Consider the following 25,417-nt stretch of genomic DNA (forward strand, 5'->3'; position numbering starts at 1 on the left):
TTTTTTCTTTTATAGTAAAGAATGGTTTTCATCTTTCCAATAAATATAGGTAGTATGACCGAATCATGCAAATCCGTTATGTTCTTACTAGTGCTTATTTTTCTTTTGTCTTTTGATTTGATTTTTTTTTATTTTTGTTGCTATTGGATTTTCTTGGTTGCTATTGTTGTGTATTGTTGCTATTGGATTTTTTTATCTTGTGGGTGATTGTTATGAGCCTATCAAATTGATATTGGAACCTCTAGGTTGGTGTTTATTGTCAAAGAACTATTCAATCCAAAAGCTTAAGCTGTTAGGTGAGGTCTTTGAAGATGTTTTTATTCTCTAAATTGCCCCTTTACGTGAAAGCCTATTTGACGTGAAACATAGACAAACACAAACCCACCCACACCTTTTGTTAAAATGTAATTAATTATAATAGGGGCGGCCAGGATCAAATAGTAGACCTCTTGGTTAAACAAAGTTCTAATACAATCAAAGGTGTTATTCAACCTTCAAGCTTAAGATGTTAGGTGAGGTCTTTGAATAGGTTATTATTCTCTAACACACTCCTTAGGTGAATACCCATCAGACTTAGAGTGTGGTCAAGCACAGGCCCACCATACCATATGCTAGCTGAAATTTAATTAATTACAATGGGGCAATGAAGATCAAACACTAGACCGCTTGGTCAAACATGCATAGATACCATGTCAAGGAAAATCTTAAGCTATTAGATGAGGTCCCTGAATTGGTTTTTCTTGTCTTATACACCCCTTACACAAAAGCCTATAGGGCTTTTGGGTTTTGGCAATGATACCACTATAGATCGGCCATATGATATTCGGATTTGAGAACAAATCATAGCTAATAAAATCTGGGTAATTCAGACCTATTTGCTTAGGTCTCTCTAAGATTATACGGCTAAATTAATTGAAAACAATTAAAAAATAGGATTAGAATTGTATACCTCCTAAGCCATTGCTACTTGTAGAACCACCACACATTTTGCTTTTCTTCCTTGGATCTACAATAGATCTGAAACCCATCTCCTTGCTTGTCCTTCATGATCTGCAATTTAAAGAGATCACATCAGCGTCCCACATGCACATCTCAGCGTGTATTGGAAACATCTCCCTTATTTGTCCGATCCGATTCATTAAGAAAATCTGATTGATCTAAATCCGATAAACATCCGTCAAATTTTTAAAAGCATGATTCAAATTTATTATTGGATATCCCATTTGAATCCGATTCGATTAGAATTACATTTATATTATGTAATATAAATAATATATAGAATATATATATAATAACTAAGTTATATATAATATATAATATTTCATAATTAACAGACTGGATCAGGTCACAACGGATTGAATTAGCCAATATCCGAATTCGATCCATGATCGGCTTTTCTGATCCGATCCAATCCGATGTATTGAGATAAAGAGAGATATCCAAATCTGCCTCTTAACGGATCGGTATCGGATTCGAATTGGACCGAATCTCATCCGACTTATTTGCAACCCTAGCTGCGGCACGGTCCACGCCAGAAACGATGACGTTAACATTGTAACAGCTATGGTCTATCATTTCTTATGAGTAACGTTTCTAGAAGGTAGGGAATAAGTCGTTGAAAAAACTGCCAAGCATGCATGGAAACTAAAACATGGAAGAAAAGAAAATAGCCTCCTTTCTTCATTTCGCTTTCCTCGTTGGTTCCTTGTTTATAGTCAAGCAGAAAACAAAGAACCAAGGCTATTTTAGGTTTTGATAGAGAACGAAAGAGAAAGAAAGTTGAGAGGAAGTTATTAAAAAAAAAAAAAAACATGTAAAATTCTTTAAGTGCTTTCTCTCAATTTTCTCTCTCTCTTATTTATGTCCCACTATGAATTGGTACAGTATTAAAGGGAAGACAAAGTCTCAATCGTAGCCAGATCATTCTGGGCCCACAACTAGCCACATACCACAGGGATATACTGCTTAAAAAATCAAAAATAAAAAAGAGTTTCTATGACCAGACACTCCAGAGACCTCCCAATGAAACGCAAATACACCAGTTGATGTGATATTTTGTTTTCTCTACCAAACACCGATATAATCACATTTTATTGGGATGTCTCCACAATTGTGAGTGGTTACAGTAAAATGCGATCTCAAAAAATCCACATAAAAATATGATTGATGACTATGTTTGGTTTGATAGAAAATAAGAGAGAAATAGAAAGTTAAGGTTTGGTTTGGCTTGTGGGATAGGATGAGAAAAAGAGAATATTTTAAAAATATTTCTTTTTCACTTATTTGTTTTGAGGGAAATAGAGTAATGGGATGAAAAAACGTGGGATGTAAGACCCCAAAATTGTGTAATCGGGATCACACCAAAACAATGCGACCCCGGCGAGAGCTGCAACGAACCAACGGTGATGAACCAGCGACGGTCCTTTCCCCTTGGTCTCTCCACTTTCTCTCTTTCTCTCTCTTCCTCTCTTTCTTCTTCCGCTCTTCTTCTTTGTTTTTGTTTTTCTCCCCTATTACCATCGATCCAGGCACTGTTCACTGCCTTCCCTGTTCTACTAGAGGAGGTGGCGGTGGCAAGAGAACTAGTGCGAGGGGCAGTGGCGATCTGCTACCATTGAACAGAGGAGGCGGCGGTCTTTTACAATCGAACCAGACATTGTTCTCTGTCTCTCCCTCCATCTTCCTCTTCTCTCTTCTCCCTCACCTTCTTCTTCTTCCTATTCTTCATGTCTTCCTCCCTTTTTAATTTATTTCTTTCTTTGATCGCCGCTGCAACTCTCGGCAACGGCGATCTGCTTTCATTCCCTCATTTTCTTCTCTCTCTCTATTGGTGTGCTTTTTGTTTCATTATTAGGCCACTGCAACTCCTTTCTTTGTCGAAGATAACAGGGGAGTTGCAGTCATAGAGCTTTCTTCTTCATCTTACATGAATCCGGCGAAGAACCAGGTCGTGATAGTATTTTTCCTATTATTTTCTTATATATAAAACCAAATAATGGAAAATTAAATTTTTACACCTTCCCATCACATCCCATCTTTTTCCATCCCACCCAAATCTTCCCACAAACCAAACGGAACCTAAGGAAAAATTCTTAATTTACAAGTTACAACCATTTGATACTTGGAAGAGCCTTGCAGTACTAAAGCTGCAACCACTTTTAGTTTATTGATTTGTAGTCCAGATTTGTTGAAGGTTCAGCATCTTGACTTGACTCTCTATGCTTTTCTGGAAGACTGATTTAGTCCTTTGATTTCTCTACATACCAATGCTCTATGGCCCTTAACTTCAAGGATCCCATATTAGCTGGGTGTTCTCCATTGTTTAAAATCTGTTTCAGAAATTGGTATGAAGTGTTGAGTTTTTGTATGATAAGGCTTTGACACCCCCCTACACCTCCACAGTCATACGATTGTTTTTATTAAAATTGAATAAAATTTAAGCAAATTTTCATATTCCCCCTCTCCAAAATTTGTGTCTATAGAATAAGGAATAATCACAGGTAGAGGAATCATAAACCTGATTTAAGAGAGGAGGGAGAGGGTGAAGAAAGGTTCCATCCAAATCACTGGATCAACCCTATAAAATCGTTTGACAAAGAATGTTTATTTGATAAATGTTTGACAAACATTTTTCTAAGCCCTAGACTATTTGCTACACATGAGAAGTTTCTAGGTCATCCTAAACCTGATTTCAGAATATCTTGGGGAATGTTAGTACACAAAGACTCTATGCAATTCTAAAAAAAGAAAAGTAAAAAGAAGTAGAAAAAAGCCTGCAATTCTTGTATTATTACCTTTGCAAATAAGGTGGGACCCATGAAAAGTAATAAGTAAAGAAAACCATAAGTTTCTACTTGTTTAATAGATTTTCTCGTATTTTATGTTTACCATTTTGTATTTATATGTTGTGTTTACTAAATAATTTCTTTTCTCTTCTCTTTTTTATTACACCGAAAGGGATGGCTACTTTAGACTTTTTCCTCTATGGGTTTAGGATTATAAAATTTTTGGAGAAATACATTGTAGCCCACCGCAGAATTATGAAATTACAGCCCAATCCACTAGTAGCTCCCCCTATAGTCAGGATTCATCCCGCCTGTACGATACTAAGAATTCTGAGATGGATTGAACAGTCATTTTCCTTAAAATTTTCCACTTGTTTCATGTTCAGATCTCCTACCAACAAAGGGTTCCTACATCTGTGGGTATGGATGGCAGGATGGGAACACTTTGTGGGGAGAAATTTGGAGCAGTCCAAATCTATTGTGTACATTCTGTGCACCTGCTATGAGCACATTATACCTGTATATTTAGAACATCTCCATATAACACTACAGGGACACATGAGGATCTGTTATGTGTATATGCTATGAACAGGACACTATAGCCACACATCAGGAACATCTGGTCATGAATCACAACATACAAGTACAGGAGATGTCCTAACGTGTGGCTGTAGTGTCCTGTTCCTAGCATACCTACTGGTGTTTTGTGCACAGAAAATCTGTACTATTGAATGGATCCCAATTAAGAACAAAATCGACACAATGAAATGATTTTTGACCATATGATCCCTATGTTATGTGACTTAATTTAACCATATGATCACAATCTAATCCATCCGATCTATTAGATACCACCAACTTGATCGTTCTAATTTTAGGTTTTTATATCGTTTAGGGTCTGTAAGGGATATAAACTAATGTGTATGGTTTGATTTTTCAAAATAAAACCATCTACTAATGTGTATGGTTTGATTTTTCAAAAACTATATTGATTTTTAAAAACAAAACCAATCATGTTGCATTGCAGGGGGGGGGGTGATGGGAGGAAGCTATTTCTATTTCATGCATTTTCCTTTCAGAAATCAACATCTGAGGGGTGGCTCTGTTGATATGTTAGCTGGTTAGTTTATTTAGAGCCTGTTTGGCAATGTTCTGCGAGACTGTTTCTTTCATTCCCGGTGCTCTTGCGGAACAGAAATATGTTTGGCAAAAAAAAAAAAAAAAAGAAAAACAAGTAATTCCCAAGTGAGAATAGCGTCCAAAAAACATGTTCTTTGGGAGTGACAAATTAACACTCCCAGAGAATATGTTCTCAAGGAACACGCGGTTCTCACATCGTCTCAGTTTATTTATAAATGTGTATTCACCCTTCCCATGTGAGAGAAGGAGCAACGTCGCCATTTCGCATTGACGACACAAACTCTCCACCCCTCCAAGTCCCAGTCCTCGAACAATCTTCTTCATTTGTTCCTAGTGCTCCCACTATACGTCATGGACCAACGGCGAACAACTAATTTATCATCTTTGATAACCATTTTCCAGTCAAAATCTCATACACAGGTAAGGTTTTCTTCGTTGTTGGCGTTTCTAACTTTGTATGCTTTGTTTTTTCATCCTAAAACTTTTTCCATGCTCTATTTTTTTTCTTCCTAAACGCATCTTCTCCTTTGTTGCTATCTTCACAAGCTTAAACATTTTCCATGCTCTGTTACCTTCACGAATAAAAATCTGTTTTCAAAAAAAGATTGCCAAATGCCTCTATTGCTCCCAAGGAACAAAAAAAAAATTCTTGTTCTAGTAGAGAGGAATTTCTAAAAGAACAGGAACATATGAGAACATTAGCAAACAAGACCTTAGCAACAGTTCAGAAATTGCCACTATATATCCCCTTTATTGGCATTAATCATATCCACCGCTAAAGATAATTAGCAGTTAGACTAAATGATAAACCATTCAGATCTATTGTTTTATGAAAGGGGAAATCTATGATGCAGAAAAGATATGATATGCAAAGAGTTTTGACTAATCAAAACCCACCAATGAATTTTGATAAATAACACTTTATTTGCTCCCACGTTTGCGATTTCAGTTTATTGGTCAATTATTTTTCCCATATCATAGTCGAACCCTTTATGAGAAACAAAAAAAGAAAACAATTTGGTAGGTTGTGGCCTGTGTCTAATCTTCTCTCCAAAATTCAACAATTGCCCATGTTTAACCTTTTCTGTCTCTCCTCCTCTTCCTCATCTTCTTTGCAAATAGGCTCAGTTTGGAAAGAGTATTGATGTAACCGTTTCCGGTCACGTGTCAATCTTTTTTTTGTGATGTATCATTTTTTTGGCTAAATACCTCGTCATTTCGTCTGCTCCCAAGTGGCCTGTGACTCAGAGGCTGAAGTGGAGCTCCCATGTGGCGAATTGCCTGGTGGTGAACTACCTTGATGGGCTGCTAGGAGGTGAGTTACCTTGATGAGCTGCTTGGAGGTGAGCTACATTGATGAGCTGCCTGGAGGTGAGCCACCTTGATAACGAGCTCCCTAGTGTAGTGCAGCCTGACTACTACCGGTGAGAGGTGATCTGGCTACCAGTAACGACGGGAGCTAAACTGGCTACTCCTTGCTGGTGATGATCTGCTCATCTTTGTAAGCGGCGGGAGCTGGGGGACCTGCGAGAACTAAATCAGAGAACCTGGGGGTGTTTACCCGGTGAGGTCACTCCGATAGCTAAGTTAGCGTAGTATAGTAGTAGAGAGAGCTTGAAGATGATAAGAGAATGAGAGAGCTAGAGAAAAGAGGTTACCCATCCCTTTTCGCATCATACCTTTGCCCCTGGGGGGGGGGGGGTGAGGTCTTTATATACTGAAGTCCTCATGGGTTAGGTGGAGCAGTTCCTGGATCCCAGCTGTGATGGGACTGGCTTTCGTGTTATGTGGGTGAAAAGCCATCAAACAGTAAAATTGTCCCTTCCGTCAGAATTGGGAAGTGGGTGAGCTAATATAGTCGTTACAAGTCTCAATCCCGTAAAATGCAGGGTACGGTGGTGAGCTCCTCGAGGTTGTCAGGTAGGGGCCTGTGTCAGGCCGCCAAGTCGGTGCCTGGGCCAGGTTGCCAGCTCGTGCTACGGCCAGGCTGCTAGCTCGTGCCAGGGCCAGGCTGCCAGCTCGTATCAGGGCCAGGCTGCCAACTCGTGCCAGGGCCAGGCCGCGCTAGTGGGACACCACCATTTTAGCAAAGGCAAGTTGTTGTCAAAGTGGTCCCGGGTGTCACCTAGTTGTTCTGAGTTGCCAGACTACATGATGGCGAGTTGCCTAGTGGCGAGCTGCCCGTGTGTTGCATGGTGGCGAGCTGCCTGTGAAGTGCTGCATGGTGGTGAGCTGCCTATGAGTGTTGCATGATGGCGAGCTGCTGTGAGTGCTGCATGATGGCGAGCTGCCTAGTGGCGAGTTGCTTGTGAGTGTTGCATGATGGCGAGTTGCCTAGTGGCAAGCTCGAGCTGTCTAGCTATCAAGGGACTGCACTTAGTTGGCATGAGGTGTCAGGTGTCACAATGTCACTAGAGGGCCAAATCCGCCCTCATCATTTGCCCCCCACTCCCGAGCTGAAAGTAACTCGGCAAAGGGAGTAGATTTCTCCTTTTGGCCCGTAAGTCGATGAGCTCGTAAGCACTGATCCAGTTTCTTAGGCCCTGGGAGCTACTTGGAAGCGAGCTGCCCATAAGGTGGTGAGGTCTCTACCAGTTCGATATTTTAGCCCTTAGGCTTTTGGGAGCGACTTATAGTCCACTCCTGGTCTTCGCCCATGCCGGCGAGGTGGCTGGGTCTTAAGCAGTAATAGTGCCCATGCCGTAGAGGCGACTAGGTCTTTCAGCAGTAGTAGTGCCCATGCCATAGAGGCGACTAGGTCTTTTAGCAGTAGTAGTGCCCTTGCTGTAGAGGTGACTGGGTCTTTCAGCAGTAGTGTGGCCCTTAGGCTTTGGGAGGGACCCGTACTCCGCTCCTGAACTTTTGCCCATGCCATAGATGCGACTGGGTCTTTCAGCTGTAGTGTGGCCCTTAGGCTTTGGGAGGGACCCCGTAGTCCGCTCCTGACCATAAGGATAGGATTTAAAGCAAACTCCACCAAAAGGATACTGTCTTTGTTTACAGCTGGTTACACTCTAGAAGCTTTTATCTTACCAATCTATTCCTTGTTGAATTGGTCGTAAGGCATCCCTGATCATGTAAGTCCAAACTCCAAACCTATGGATAGGTAGAATCTCTTATTGTGTCAGGTGTAGGTAGGAGTGAAACTTGGGTCCCATTGGGTTGAGCATTTGCTAAGTTTTGAATGGGACCTTTAACCCTAACTTAAGCCCAATGTTACTGAAGTTCTTCAATTAGCTGACTTGCATGGTTGCATCCCTATTCCCTATTAGTAATGGCTTGTTTGTTTCCTCTTAAGTCTTACTTCTTAAAAGAATGCTTACAACTTTATCAGTAAAATGGTTGTTCGTTTCCTCTTATCTCTTCTCTCTTAAAGAGGAATCTTACATTTTTTTTTTTGTTTTCTAATGATACCCCCAAAACACAAAACACTTCTCCTTCCTTATAACTCAAGGACCTCATATGAAATAATAACAATTATTATTATAATTAAACTTTAATTAATAATTAATTAATACTTATTATTATAATTAATCATTAATCATTATTAATTAATTAGTTATTAATGATTATAACCATATCCATTAAATACTAAATAATTATTAGTCATTATAAAATTTGTTAATATTATTTCTTTATATAATTACAAAAAGTTAATAATTAATTAATAATAATTATTATTATTAATTATTATCTAATTATAATTATTTATTAGTTATTAATAATTCATAAATATTAATTAATGATAAATTAATTATTAATTATTATTAATTATTAATTTATAATAAATATTATAATTAATTATTAATATTTACTTTAGAATTATTAACTCACATAAAGATTTTTAATATTAGTTCTTAATGAATTACTAAAATGAATAATTATATACTATTAATTATGAATTATAAATTACTATTGATTAATTACAAGTAATTATTATTTAATAAGAATTATTGTTATTGTAGTAATTATTATTAATTATTAATTTATAATGATTATTATAATTAATATTTAATATTTAAACAATAACTAATAATTATTATTAATTATTAAATAATAATAGTAATTAATTAACAATAAATATTTATTAATAATTATTAATCATTGTTATAATTTTTAATATTATTTTTTACTGAATTACATAGACAAACAAAAATTCTCATATATGGAGTTAAAATGGATATTTGACAATTTTCAGAATTCAGAACAACATTCTTTGCATTCAAACTTTAGAGGAAAGATAAGTTCACCCATACCAATATACCTCTTAATATAATTATTGTACTTTTAGATGTCAGACGTCAGAACAAACGAACAGGTCCTAAATAGGGGTGTTAATTGGACTAGATTTGGTCCAATGCAGTCTAGTCCATTACAAATGGACCAAGTCCAATCCAATCCAATGAATATTTTGGACCATTTTGGACCAGTCTAATTCAGTGTCTAGACTATCCAGTTTGTTCAAATTTGTTTTAATTTAGATTAGTTCTAACCCAAACCTGGTCTATTGCACCTATATTCTTATCATCTATCAATGGATTAGATATTGGCTCAACCCAACCCAGTTCAATATAAATTCATTATGGATGGACCGGGTTTAATCCACTCCAATAAATACTTTAGACAATTAAGTCTAGACTGGTCCAATTCAATATGTCTTGTTGGTCCATCCAATCTATCCAAATTGATTTTGGTTTGGATGGGGTCCAATCAAAACCTACTCTATTGACAACCCTACTAGTAAGCCCTACATGCATGCTGTCACTAGTTGTAGTACTAACCCACTAATTATGAGTTTGTTTTGTATCATGATGTGTTAAGCGTTACTTGAAATTTACAAACATTAGTGTCACTGGATACCATTATATATATATATATATATTAAAGGAAGGTCTTCAGGCTACAGCCCCCCACCATTCAGACACATGGCATTTTTTTGAGAAGTTGTTAAAGCCCATAACCCATTACCACCAATCACACAAGTAGTCTTCTCATTTTCTAGAAAGCTAGACACATGACAATTTCTAAGAAATTCCTAGTAAAGTCCACAACCTACTACCAGGCTACAACCTCCCACCATTTAGACATATGGCCTTCTTATTTTCCTGGAAAGCTAGACACGTGACATTTTCTAAGAAGTTGTTGCTAAAACCCATAACCCACTACCACCATTCAAACACCTAGCATCCTATTAATTCAAGAAATAGGATTCAAAAAGTTGGTAGTTTCACTCCTAAACATTCTCAATAGACACTTATTTATTAGCTTAACACATGTGTTTATCCATAGTCTTAAAATACAAATGGTAGGACCCATTAAAAGTTTACCATAAACCCACATTTGTTTTTAAATGATTTTTTCAAAAAGAAAATACTTTATTAATTACAAGCTTGATTTAACTTTTAGGAAGCAACTTAATTTAACTTTGAAAAATAAATAACTCAAAATAATAAAGTGGGTTATTGTTTATGAATAAGATCTCATTTAATATCTTAAATCAAATTAAAAAAACATAAATTAATAATGGTTAGAAAAACAAGGTCAGAATAACTAAATAGTAAACTTCAAACTAAATTATACACACATTCAGTTTCCCCGTACTTAGTACGGGTCATTCTCTAGTTGGACAACCAAAGTAGAATTGGCCTTAACACTCCTATACACAATAATAACATTATGCAAAAGACAGTATAAATATTAGGGGTGCAAATGCATTGGATCATGATCCGATCCTGATTCAAATTTGATCTTACTTTTTCGGATCTAATTCGGATCACCACCCTATTCCATCCAATGACCCAAAAAGATATATGTATATAACAATGCTTGTATTATTTTGTTTTTCTTTATATTTTATGCTATTTTTTCCCTTTAATAATTTGTTAAATTTTACATAAATTAAATCCGATTGGATTATATTTGGATATCCAATAGCCCTAAGGGATTCGGATTGGAATTGACAATCAGATCAAATCGGATATATGATTTATCCCGATTTGAATCAGATCCGATCGGGTTTCATCCCTACAAAATATTGGAAATTAGTGCTTATATGAAATTTCAAGTACATGTATTGAGATCAAGCACCTCGCCCTCGCCCCTGTAGGGGCCAAAGTTGCATTAGAATACTAAAAAGGAAATCCAAACAAAACCTGTACTGACTATTCAAACATTGATAAGTAAAACATAAACTTTGAACTCAAAGCATGTTGGATTTTAATCTCATAAGAGATTAAATCCAATGGATTTGATTGGTCAATTACATGAGAAAATGCACCTACACACTTGATTGAAAAATTAACTTTTCTCTTACAAAATCCAATTTTGAACTTGTCCCACATTGGAAAATTATAAGCTTTGTTTTCAGTATTTTAATAGAAGCTTATTTACACTCCTTAGAAATAGTAGAGGAGAGTATGGGGGTTTGATACTGCACAACGCGCGCGCACGTGTGTGCGGTGCAATGAGGCGCTTTAGAGGCGCACTTTGCTCGCACTTCACGTGGCTCGCGAAGGGCGGCTTTGCTTTTGGTGCGATGCTGACCATTGATCACTGTTGATGAGATCAATGGTCACTATTCGATCGGGTGTGATCAAGTGGCACAATTCAAAGTTAACAGTCAGTAACTATTAACTACTTTTTAAACAGTTACAATGTTTGAAATTGTGATTATTCAAGGTGCATTCTCTAAACTAGCACCTACTTTTTCTTCATACCTCTTCATAAACTATTTAAATGGCATGAATCAGACTTCAAAAACACACATTTTCGAAATTCACTCTCTTTTTCTCTCTCAGTCCGGTCTGCTACAATCTCACAGAAGGTTTCTCCGGAGATTCTTCAACTTTGCTCGTTGTAGATTCTCGCCCAAGGTTCTGTTGTATCCTGGGAACAGATTTTCCTGTAACCCAACAGCAAACTCAGTGAAACTGAGTGGGGGCAAATAACATTCTAAAGACAGTGTCTTCAGACGTGCCTTAGAGCTTCTCCTTCGAAGTTATAGTGACCCCATTTTCCAACAATTTTAGAACGTTATTCTGCAATGGAGGTGGAAGCAAGCATGACTTTGATTAAGATGATGAACCAAGATCTTGTTCGACTAGACCAGTTCGATGGAGCAAACTTCAGCTGATGGCAAGACAAGATGATCTTCTTTCTGACCACACTAAAACTATACTATCTGTTGGACCCGAAACTGCAATCACTTCTTGAACCCACTGACAAAGACTCAAAAAAACTACAGAAGGAAAGAGCAAAACAAGAAGATGACTCACTTCTGTGTCAAGGACACATACTAAATGCCTTATCAGACCAGCTCTACAAGGAATTTACATCTCCAAAAGAAATCTAGAAGGCCCTGGAATTCAAATACAAGGTGCAAGAAGCAGGTACAAATAAGTATCTTATTGTAGAATACTTTGACTTCACCTTGAACGACCATAAACCCATACTGGAGCAAGTTCATGAACTATAGGTGATAGTCAACAAAATTTGATCCCTTGACATCATTCTTCCTGAATCTTTCCAAGTGGGAGCAATCATTGCCAAACTTCCACCCTCTTGGAATGATTTCAGGAAGAAGCTTCTGCACAAGGTTGAAGAACTTACCTTGGAGCAAATTCAGCAACACCTTTGTATTGAAGAAGAGTCTCGGATTAGAGACAGTAGGGATATGACCTTGGCCGGTATGCTGAACTCTAAGGTCAATTTTGTGGAAAACAGATCGAAGAAGACTAACCCTGCATTACAAGTAAAGAGGAAGGATGGAAACTTCAAGAAGAGCAACAATAAGAAATGATCCTACTATGTTTGTGGAAAGAAGGGGCATTATGCCCAAGTCTTCCAACATCGGATAGGCGGAACCAAGTCTGTAAACATGGTAGAAGACAATCTAGTGGCCATGATTACTGAAGTCAACATGGCAGAATCGTCTTCTGGATGGTGGTTTGATTCAGGCACCACAATCCATGTTTGCAAGGACAAGTCCTTGTTCAAAACATATGAAGAAGTGACTGATGGCCAAGAGGTATAGATGGGAAACCAAACATGTGTCAAAGTTGTTGGAAGAGGCAACGTAGAGTTGAACTTCACCTCCGGAAAGACACCGACTCTCCTGAATGTTCTCCATGTTCCTGACATTAGAAAAAACTTGGTCTCAGTAAATCTTGTCTGTAAGAGAGGATTCAAAGTTGTCTTTGAATTCGACAAACTAATCCTATCCAAGAATGGGATGTTTGTTGAAAAGGGGTATGGTTGTAATGGTATGTTCAAATTAAGTATTAATAAAGGAAAAGTTTCTACTTATATTGTTGATTCTTTCTCTTTATGGCATGATAGATTAACACACTTGAATTTTAAATCCATAAAGAACATAAGCAAACTTGGTATAATTGCTTGTAGTAATGAATCAACTAAAAAATGTGAGATATGTGTAAAATCTAAAATGGCTAAAAAACTTTTCCCTAGTGTTAAGAGAAATTCTCAACTTCTAGAATTAATTCATTCTGACATTTGTGAACTCAATGGTGTATTAACTAGAGGAGGTAAGAGGTATTTTATAACATTTATAAATGACTTTTCTAGGTACACCTATGTCTACCTTATGAGAACTAAGGATGAAGCCTTTAACATGTTTAAATTGTATAAGACTGAAGTTGAAAATCAACTAGAAAAGAAAATTAAAATTCTTAGAAGTGATAGGGGTGTTGAATACTTTAAAAATGAGTTTAATTCTTTCTATGAAGATTTTGGAATAGTACATTAGTGTTCTACTCCCTATACCCCTCAACAGAATGGCCTGGCCGAAAGGAAAAATAGAACACTTACAGAAATGATAAACTACATGTTGTTAAAAGCTAATGCACCCTTAAACCTGTGGGGGTAAGCACTCTTAACAGCCTGTCATTTACATAACAGAATTGTTTATAGAATTAATAATAAATGCCCATATAAATTATGGACAGGAAGAAAGCCTAATTTAGCATACCTAAAAGTGTGGGAGTGCTTACCATATTGTAGAGTTTCAGATCCTAAAAGAACCAAGTTATGACTCAGAGCTAAGAGAAGTATGTTTGTTGGATATGCAAAACATAGCAAAGCCTATAGGTTTCTACAATTGGAGTCCAACATAATAATTGAAACTAGAGATGTTGAATTCTTTGAAAATAAACTATGTTCTGAATCTACAAAAAAATAATCCACGAAAAATGACAGAGTACCTGAAAGAGATACTCAAATCTCAATACCTGTTGATAATAATGAGACTGAAAGAAAAAAATGACACAACTGTAACACCTACAATAGGACCTAGAACAAGTCAAAAACAAAGAACATAGAAACACTTAGGTTCAGATTTTATCTCTACTTAGTCAATTATATTTTTGGTTGAGGCTGATAGAGAGAACATTTTAAATAAGATACCTATTGTCCTAAACATTGAAAATGATCCAAAAACCTACAGTGAGGCCATAACCTCTAGAGATGCTACCTTTTGGAAGGAAGATATAAATAATGAAATGGATTCAATAATGTCAAATAACACATGGGTACTAGTAGACAATACAACATTGATGGAACTGTACAAACTTTTAAGGCTAGACTGGTAGCCAAAGGATTTAGTCAAAATGAAGGAATTGATTACTTTGACACCTATGTACTAATGGCTAGAACAACTTCTATTAGAACACTCATTGCATTAACATCCATTTATCACTTATCTATTCACCAAATTGATGTTAAAACTGCTTTTTTAAATGGTGATTTAAATGAAGAAGTTTATATGGAACAACCAGAAGGATTTGTTCTTCTTGGAGATGAGAAGAAAGTCTGTAAACTAGTTAAATCACTATATGGATTAAAACAAGCACCTAAACTGTGGCATGAAAAATTTGATTCTTGCATTCTAGCTTTTGGTTTTAAACATAATAGTGCTGATAGATGAATCTACTCAAAATTCACTAAAAATTATGGAGTAATTGTATGTCTTTATGTTAATGATATGCTTATTGTGGGTACAAATATGGTTGGCATAAATGAAACTAAAAACTACTTATCCTCTGTCTTCAAGATGAAAGATTTAGGAGAAGTAGATACCATCTTGGGAATAAAAGTTAAAAAGCATAGTAGGGATTATGCATTAAGCCAATCACATTATATTGAGAAAGTACTTGAGAAATTTAAGCATTTAGGGTTTAAAGAATATAGCACGCCATATGATTCTAATATAAAGCGAGTAGAAAATACTGGTAAAACAATTGCATAACTTGAGTATGCTAGTGCAGTAGGAAGCTCGATGTATGTTATGCTTTGTACTAGACCTGATATTGCATTTGTAGTAAGTAAACTTAGTCAATTTACAAGTATCCGATGCAGAGCACTAGAAGGTAATTGGGAGAGTTCTTGGGTATCTCAAGAGAACTTTGGAACTTGACTTGTTTTACTATGATTATGCAGCTGTACTGGAAGGGTACACCGATGCAAGTTGGTTTACCGGTATTGGAGATAACAAGTCCACATCTAGATGGATTTTCGTCCTTGGTGGGGGTGCGATTTCTTGGGCAGCCAAGAGATAAACTTGTATATCTCACTCGACCATGGAATCTGAATTCATAGCCTTAGTGGCTACTAGAATAGAGGCTGAATGGATTAGGAATTTATTATTGGATATAAAACTTTGGCCTAGTCCTATGCCTCTAATTTTCATTTACTGTGATAGTGAGGCAACTCTATCAAGAGTTTATATTGGTACCTACAATGGTAAGTCCGAACATATAAGTCTGAGACATGAATTTGTTAGGCAACTGATTCAAGATGGAGTCATCACTATAACCTATGTGAGATCAAGTAAAAACTTGGTTGATCCTCTTACCAAGGGTTTGGCCAGAGAATTGGTAAGAATGACAACAAAGAGATGGGATTAAAACCCTTTACTTAGTCACCTGTAATGGTAACCCAACCTGAACTGAAAAACTATCAGTATTGTGTTTAATGGGTAACAACAAGTTACAACAATATGACTGTTAACACTGACATTGAGAAATTTCCCATCATAACATAAATAGTGTTGTCCATTATAATGAGAGGTTGAGTTAAACTCTTAATGAAGTTCTGAATTGTGTCAAATAACGGAACACATAGTGGAGCTTCACATATGTGAACATAGAAGTAGTGCCGCTTCTCATGAGAGTTTGGGTTCGCTCTCTGGACTGTTCATGAAACTAGTAAAGAAGCATATGGCCATAACAGTGCTGAGCAAAACTTGAAACTCTTGCAGAGACTGGACATTATTGTGCGTATGGGTGTCTCCGATCTGTCTTATGAGTAATTGGTTTAAGGTCTTACCACCAATAACTTTGACAAGGCTCTGAGATATCTATACTAACAAAATGTTTAAGTTGATAAACACCTTTTGTATGCATAATTGTGTCATAGTAGTTTGGATTGAGAGAGAACTATGTAATTGATCAATCAATGTGGGGGATTGTTGGATTTTAATCTCACAAGAGATTAAATCCAATGGGTTTGACTGGTCAATTACATGAGAAATTGCACCTACACACTTGATTGAAAAATTAGCTTTTCTCTTACAAAACCCAGTTTTGAACTTGTCCCACATTGGAAAATTATAAGCTTTATTTTCAGTATCTTAATAGGAGCTGATTTACACTCCTTAGAAATAGTAGAGGAGAGTATGGGGGTTTGATACCGCGCAACGCACGTGCACGCATGTGAGCGCGTGTGTGCGGTGCAATGAGGCGCTTTAGAGGCACACTTTGCTCGCACTTCACGTGGCTCGCGAAGGGCGGCTTTGTTTTTGGTGCGATGCTGACCATTGATCATCGTTGATGAAATCAACGGTCACTATTCGATCGGGTGTGATCAAGTGGCACAATTCAAAATTAACAGTCAGTAACTATTAACTACTTTTTAAACAGTTACAATGTTTGAAATTGTGACTATTCAAGGTGCATTCTCTAAACCAGCACCTACCTTTTCTTCATACGTCTTCATAAACTATTTAAGGAGCATGAATCAGACTTCAAAAACACACATTTTCAAAATTCACTCTCTTTCTCTCTATCAGTCCGGTCTACTGCAGTCTCACAGAAGGTTTCTCTGGAGATTCTTCAATTTTGCTCGTTGTAGATTCTCGCCCAAGGCTCTGTTGTATCCTGAGAACAGATTTGTTTGTAACCCAACAGCAAACTCAGTGAAATTTAGTGGGGGCAAATAAAGTTCTAAAGGCAATGTCTTCAGACGCGCCTCATAGCTTCTCCTCCAAAGTTACAGTGACCCCATTTTCCAACAAAGCATCACTCCCATCGAACTATGACTCAATTTGGAAGGAGTACAAATACAAATTTATACAGTGCAAATGCATACAAAATAATACAAAATACAATGATTTTGCATTCTACACATTTGTATTTGTACTCCTTCCAAACTGAGCCTAAAGAACATAAGAATAAATTCCCATGGGCTGTGATTGTCCTCAAGCTAGTATGGCAGTTGGAGTTGGCCGGTATTGGAGCCACAGCGTTCATGTTTTGATGGTTTTGAAAACCAAACCCATTTTTTCTTTTTCTTGGTTTCTGATAGTGTTGTTTTGCTCTTTACAAATATGTACAAATTGTGAACCATACAAGCTTTCTATGTCTCTAGGGTTTAAGCAGTAAGGACACTCATGAGGGACAATTTTCTTAAAGTTTTCTCATTGTTGTGGATAGATGGCCAGATGGCCAGATGGGTAGCCCAGTGGAAATGGCCTATCTGGAATTGGAGGAACCTCAATGTCTCCTTCTAATATCTTGAGTGCTTCCAAGATGGTTGGCCTCAGAGCCACCATGACATGAGAACACAGAATTCCCACCAGCACAAACCTCTCCATGATCCCCCTGGGGTAGGGTCTAGTGGAATTGTCATGTCTCAGAAGTGATGCATCCAGAACTTCTTCTATCCGTCCTGCTTTAACCAGTGACCATGCCCAGTCTGTAATCAAGAAGGTTCGGGGAGACTCTGAGGATGTGTCAAGTGCTCTCCTTCCACTCATTATCTCCAGAACAACCACCCCAAAACTGTAAACATCACTCTTCTCAGTCAGTTGCCCATAGAGGGCATACTCTGGGGCCAAGTAGCCATGTGTACCAGCAACTCTGGTGGTGAGATAAGGCTCTCCTTCTCTGCTCTGCTTGGCCTGTCCAAAGTCTGAAACTCTTGCCCTCATATCTGCATCCAAGAGTATGTTGGTAGCCTTGATGTCTCTGTGATATATTGCAGGCTTCACTCCATAGTGCAGGTAGGCAAGACCCCTGGCCACATCGAAGATTATGTTCTTCCTTTGAGGCCAACTGAGAGGCTGCCTTCTGCTTCTGTTCATCTGGTTGTTGAATGGATAGAAGAGATGATCATGAAGGCTGCCATTGGGCATGTAATCATACACGAGATACCTCTGTTTTCCTTTCTCTTCATCAACATCCTCATCAACCACACAACAGCCTCTGAGTGGGACAAGACTCCGGTGCTTCAAGTTGCTAATGATCTGAACTTCATTGCAGAATTCTTCATCCCCTTGAAATTCTGATTCTATGATCTTCTTCACAGCAACAGGAGTTCCATTCGATAAGGTGCCCTTATAGACAACTCCAAACGCGCCACGCCCAATTAAATTCTTCTGTGAGAAGTTATCTGTGGCCTTCTCAAGCTCACCAATTTTGAACCATATTGACACTGTATTGGGTCTCACTCTGCGCCTGGATATTTTCTCCAACTTAGACTTGACACTGATATCGCCTGAAACCATGTTGAACCAAAAACATAAGCCCAATATGCAAGACATAAGTGCAACAACCACTGCACCACCAGCCAAGGCGGATACAAGAGCCAAGAGCTCCTCTGAATCCTCAGATGAGGCCAGTGGCAGCCCAAATATACAGGCAGCACGAGTGCTCTCGGGGGCATAGTCATTTGCAAAGGCAGCAGCATAGAGAACTGTGAAATTAAAGCAATCAAGAGCATGTCCTATGTTGCCATCAATCGAAACTAACTTTTTCTGAACCTTCAACCCTGCAGTAAGGCAGGCATGACAGGCGGTGCCAGAAGTGAGATCCGGTCGGCATGCTGTGTCGAGTGCAGTGGAGGGCCCAAGCCTGTCAACCCAATCTTGCTTGGTCCTGATACCTGCACAAAGTGGGTGGCCTTCTACAAAATGGCTTGGATCGTTGAAGCAGACTGAGGTGAGATTGGAAGAGAGAGACAGAAAGTTGAGTTGGGACTGGAAGTCAGCAATGCAAGTAGAGGAAGTGGGGATGTCGGGGAGATGGAAGAGCGAGATCTCCTTGAGGCGTACAGCAAGGGCGATGCCGAAGAGGCTGAGAAGCGTCTGGCAGCAGTTGGCCATGTTCCTTGGGTAGCTAGAGCATGTTGAGGTGTCCCATGGAATTCTCTGCACATAGCCCATGTCCATGGGGCACGAAGTGATCCTGCCGGCGGCGTCTGAGATTGCACTGGTGGTACCTAATAGATGAACAACTAACAGAACCAACAATTCAGAACCCATCTCTCTCTCTCTCTCGCTGTGGTTAGATCTGATTAAATATAGTTCTGGTTTGAGATGGAGGAAGTGGATGCACGAGACAATGAATCCAGGACAAAAAAACAAATAGACTAGACTTCCTTAGTTGACTTCATTTCCTCTTCTCTTCCTCGTTATTTCTAGGTTGACAAAAGAAGTGAAGATTGGGCCGGGTTAGGTTGGGTTGTGGATCCAACTTGAATCCCAAGCTCTTTAACCCCCAACCCTAACCCTAACACAACTTGAAGCTTTCTGGTTTGGTTTGGATTGACCTGACTTTTCTACCTGAAATCAATTCAGTTTTGGCATCATCATTTGCATTATAGGATATAATTGTCATGCTTTGGAAAAACATCCTGTGTGATATACACATACATTTATATTTATAGATTTATCATTTCGGTTGAACATTTGTTAGGTTCTGAATGGAATTGTACCCAATAAAATAAAGCCTAGTTCGTGAGGCTTGTAAGTTTAATCGACCTTATATTATATTGTATTATATTATATATTTTTATTTTTTATATGTATGATAATAAATAATTTTTAAAATTTTTAATTTTTATATCTAAAATAAAAAATAATTTTTTATATGTATAAATTTTTATTTTTTATATGAAGCTTGGCTTGTAGTCGAGTTCGAGCTGCTGAGCTTGAACATATGAGCTTTTGACTTGAGCCGAATTCAAACTCAAGTCTATAGCTTGATTTAATCTCAAGCCGCGGAATTCAACATATGGCCTTTCGACTCAAACCAAATTCAAGCTCAAGTCTGTAACTCAAATTTGAGATTGAGCTTAAACTTGAGCCTCATGTTTTTTCTTTTCTTTTTATTTTTCCTAGCAAGCAGAACTCAAATAGATATTCTACTTGCTTGACTCAAATCCACCCCTACCTACTAAAAAGGGTTGGTGGACTGAGAGGATGAGGGATGGGCTACCTCCCCCCTTCATTGTGTAACTCCAATGAAACTGAAACAAGGATTATAAATAAAACTAGTGCATTTGTATGCACTTATATGGAATTTCTTATGGTAAAGTCAAAGTGCCTATGCACTTATATGGAATTTCAAGTACATATGTTCAACACAACCTTGGTTTAACTAACAACACTTCGCCTTTGTAGAGGAATTTGGATCTATTCCTCACAGCGTGGCTCCTCACACAATGTAGGAGCACCACGCATCCACAGGTTCATGTTTGTGTTTGGTTGCAGTACAATTTTATTTGTATTAATACAAATATATAAAAGTGTAAATGATAAAAATGTAAATTTTGGTTTAATTTTGTTTTGGGTTTTATTTTATTCTGCTATAGGTGTTATTTTACGTAATTTGTATTGCAATCAAACAGAGAAAAGGATAAAATTTGAAACAAAAATAAATTAAAATTTGCTCTCAAATTATTTGCACTACTATAATTATGCATCAGTGCAACTAAATTTACACTACAACCAAGCGCAATAACATATGCCCGAAGGCCCCGAACTAACAGGATGGATGTAAGTTCATCCCATTAGCTCCCCAAAACAACAAAGTTGGCAGTCACACAGTGGGATTTGATCACAAGTTTCTGTGACAACAAATTAGAAATCCTACCAACTAGAGGTGTAATGTTCGCCGCCCACATTGTAGTAGCATGTGTTGTGCCTGCCTGGCCCAGAACACCTCAAAAGGGAGCCCGGCATGGCCCATGGCAGGTGGTCCTGTGCTGTGTCCGGGTCGTTGTCTGCATGACTTTGTTTTTTAAATTGAAAAGAATAAAAATAAATAAATTAACAAGATAGACTAGAAATTGAAAAAATATGATAAAATCGGAATAAAATAGTATAATAAAATTAAAATTAATATATATATGATAATCGAAAAATGGTAACTGTTTTTTGGGTGGGATCTTCCCCCAAGCTGGTTAATTATCAAAACAAAATAAAAAACCATTTAGGCTATGTTTGGTTCGAAGGAAAAGGTAAGGAAAGGTAGGGAAACCTATACAAGGTTTATAAAGGTTTTTCTATCTTTCCCTTCCTTTCCCTACTTTTTCCTTCAAACCAAACACAACCTTAGAGCCTAATAGATTTAGGGATGTTCATCAATGTGTATGATTTTGTTTTTCAAAAAATACTCCTGCATCAGTAAAAATGTATTGATTTTATCTATATTGCAATTCTTTTTTTTTTTTTTCTGAAAAACAAAACTGATAATGTTTTAAGTAAAAGGTAGGGGTGATGAGATCAGATCTGCTCCTCACACAGTGCACCTTACACCAACCCCACAGTGCATCACAACCATGCATTGAGAATATCTCCGGTACTTGATATGACCATTCATGGGAAGATGTTTCCAATGCACAGCTGCGATACACTGTGAGATTCGTATTTGGCGCGCTCTATGAGGAGAAGATCCGAATTCAAGGGTGATGGGGAGGAAGCTGTTCATTCCTCTTTTTGGTTTAAAAAATCAATACATTTTTCAGAAGGGATATAGGTTTTATAAAATTAAAGTAGTTCTGTAAAATGCCCAAGTTAATGATGATTGCCTTTATTTGCAGTTCACCAATCTGGTACAGGGTTTATCTTTCCAATTAATTCCTAATTGAGTTAATCATAAGGCATCCATTTTACGAGTCCAAATGCATAACTAGGTAGGATGTCTTTATTGTGACAGTAGGTTGGGGTGTATGAACATTTGTTAAGTTTTGAATGGACTTGAACCCAATGAAGTTGAGACTCACGAGTTTAATCAAACTTATATTATATTATGTTATATAGTTTTTGTTTTTTATATGTAAAACTAGCAGAACCCGTGAGATGTACGAGCTTTGTTGAAAGAATTTCAGGCAATAGAGATAGGGGTGCAAGTTGGGTGTACCCAATTCAAACTAGACCCGATTCAATCAAAGCTTTTGCATAGGTTGGGTTTGAGTTTTTGAACTTTAAGATGGGCTTAGGTTGAGGTCTTGAGTATTGATCCGATGCAATTTAAGTTTGCCCAATATTTCATGATATATATATGAGCAGGGATGGCAACAGAGTGGGTTTGGGGAGGGTTTTGTAAATTCTAGATTTTACCCGCCTAGTGGGTTAGGTTGTGAGAATACAAACCCTCCCCACACATGAAAATGCAAAACCCTCCCCATATTGAAGGGTAGGGGTGGGTTGGGTTTAAAACCCACATATAATTTCTTATTATATAGAAGCATTAAATAAGTAATTAAAATAACACAAATAAACAACAAAATTTCCAATTATTTGATTAAGATGTAAAAGAACACATAAACTATCAATTATCCTTTACATCTAATTCAAAATATTATTAAATTGAACACCTAGTATATAAAGTTTATATGCTTTCCAACAATCTATAGTTTGAGGGGGGGGGGGGGGGGGGGGGGGGGGGGGGGGGGTTTAGCCTAATACTGTACCCTACCCGTAATGTATGGGTTGTAGAATCCCAAAAACCAACTTGACCCAAAACCCGTCCTTCATTAAAAAAAAAAAACCGTTGAGATAGGTAGTGGTGGATACCCACCGGGTACTAGAAATTATCATCCCTAAGCCCGAGATTCTTAGTTAAGGTTGAGTTGGGCCTAAGTTGGTAAAATCAGGCTTAACCTTGAATTGGACCAAGCTTGAGCTTGAGGTTTGAGACTTAGAATTGGATTGATCCTCAATCGGGCCCAACCCACTCAAGTTGTACCTAACAAGGACCTGTGCGATGTACAAGCTTTGTTAAGAGAAATATAAACAATGAAAGCACATACGAGTAGACAATTATTTTATATTTTAACCTTTTAAATATATAATAATTAGTTATATTTTATATATTGCTTTTAATAATTTTTTATAATACAAAAATAATAATAATTAATTTCAATTAGGTTGTTCATCAAACTAGTGAAACCGACCAACACGACCTAACTTGACTTGAGTAAGTCAATTTTCTAGTATTTTTAGTGGGCTTCGGTTCAACAATTTCCCAACCTAACCAGGTCGTGTCAATTTCAGTTTGGCCATTTGTAAATCGAAAAAAACTAAACCAACTTGACCATATATGCTTATATATTAAATATAATTTTTAATATGGGTAAGTGGGAAAATTCCTATATTCCTTAGTCTAAAACATTTTATATTGTAAATTTAAATTTTTTATTTTAATTTGTAATAATACCACTATAATTTTGAAATTTAATTTTTTAAGTTTGAATCTTTTAAACCAACCAACCAAATTGAAAATTGACCCAAACTACTATAACCCAAGTTGGCTGGTTTTTAGTAAATGGTTGGTTGGTTTCGGGTGACTAACTCCCCAACCCAACCAAGTCAATTTGGTTGGCCAAACAACCTACAACTGAACCGAACCAAGCCGTGAACACTCCTAATTTTAGCTACACTAATAGTTTAATCTCTAATAAATAGCAATGGTTCAATCTCCAATAAATATAAATTTTAGTATATATATATATAAATATATATTAATAAATATCAATTTTTTGAAAGTTATTTTCTAGAATTATTAACTGATATATGTGAAATGATGTTTTTATTATTAGTGTATCAATAATTGAAATTATTATTATATTTTAATATCTATTAAACACATTTTTTGAAAGTGATTACCTATTTTTGTTATTTGAAAGCTTCAATACTCTAAATTATTTAATCCATTTCTTCATTATTTAAATAATATTTAAAAAAATTAAATTATTTATATGTTATATTATTATTATAAAAAGTATTAAATCTATTATAATTATTTTCATATTTTTGATAAAATTTATAACGTTGTAGCATAATTTCTTAATTTAATATATTTTATTTGTTTTTAAATAATATTTAAATAGTATTTAGTTACTTTTTTTAATAATTGAAATATTTAAAATTAGTTATTTACAATATTATTTATCTATTTAAATAATATCATTATTTAGTTATTTAAATATTAATTATTTGTTGAATTTCATAATCCATAAAGTTATAAGTGATACTATTATTACATAATTTTTTTATGAATTTTGTAAAATATAAAATTATTATTAATTTAAATATTATGAAATCTATTATAACAATTTTCTAATTTTAATATAATTTTTAAGTTTATTACATAATTTTGTTATTTTAACTATTTAAAATTTATTTATGTTAAATATTTTGTTATTTAAATATTTAAATTTTATTTATTTTAATGTTATTACATAATATTAAATATTTTGTTATATAATATTTAGTTATTGAAAATTTTAAATAATATTTTTTAATTTTAAATTTTTATTATTTGAATAATTTATAATATTATAATTAGTTATTAAAATATGAATATTTTTAAATCTATGATACTTTTGTGTTTTTAATAAATATTTTAAAGTTATTACATAATTTTATTATAATATTTAAATGATTATTAATTTTTTTAATTCAAACTTTCTTTCGATAAATATAGATGAAATGTGGGGGATAGGATAAATAAGAATTAGAGATAATTTAGGAGATAAGTCATGAAGGAAGATTTGGCCCGACCTCGTAACCACTCAACACGTGGCAAAGGCAACAGTTCGGCACAACAGCTCGACAAGGCGCGAGCTCCAAAAGGAGGAACCAATGGTCCGAACTCCCCGCAAGGAGCCCGAACTCCCAGTAAGGAGCCCGAGCTCTCCCTTAGGCCCTGAGCCTTATGAACACAAGGAGGGGATGGAAAGGCAGTCGCAGCCCCACAGCGAGCTGCTCCCGGAATATCACGATCTCTTCAGGACCGTGTTCCCAAGGAAAGCTACCCGAGTACGTAGTAGGCGTACTCCCCAGGCAAGTTGTAATAGGTAATAAGGGATTGGAGCCCCTCAGGCATCATGGTCGAGGGACCGAACTTGTCTAACGTCCGACCTCGACAAGAGGTGGACGCCAAGCTACCCGAGGTGACTCGACCTACGGATTC

The 25,417-nt window shown here is 36.5% G+C and overlaps 1 pseudogene; it reads right to left on the reverse strand.

Annotated features, from left to right (window-relative positions):
* Nucleotides 1-16,811: 16,811 nt before the first annotated feature.
* LOC104605822 (putative receptor-like protein kinase At1g11050 pseudogene) lies at nucleotides 16,812-19,535 on the reverse strand (annotated as a pseudogene).
* Between the last annotated feature and the right edge of the window lie 5,882 nt (nucleotides 19,536-25,417).

Source organism: Nelumbo nucifera, chromosome 1 (assembly GCF_055504915.1).
Source record: "Nelumbo nucifera cultivar China Antique chromosome 1, China Antique-T2T, whole genome shotgun sequence".
NCBI classification, from domain to species: domain Eukaryota; kingdom Viridiplantae; phylum Streptophyta; class Magnoliopsida; order Proteales; family Nelumbonaceae; genus Nelumbo; species Nelumbo nucifera.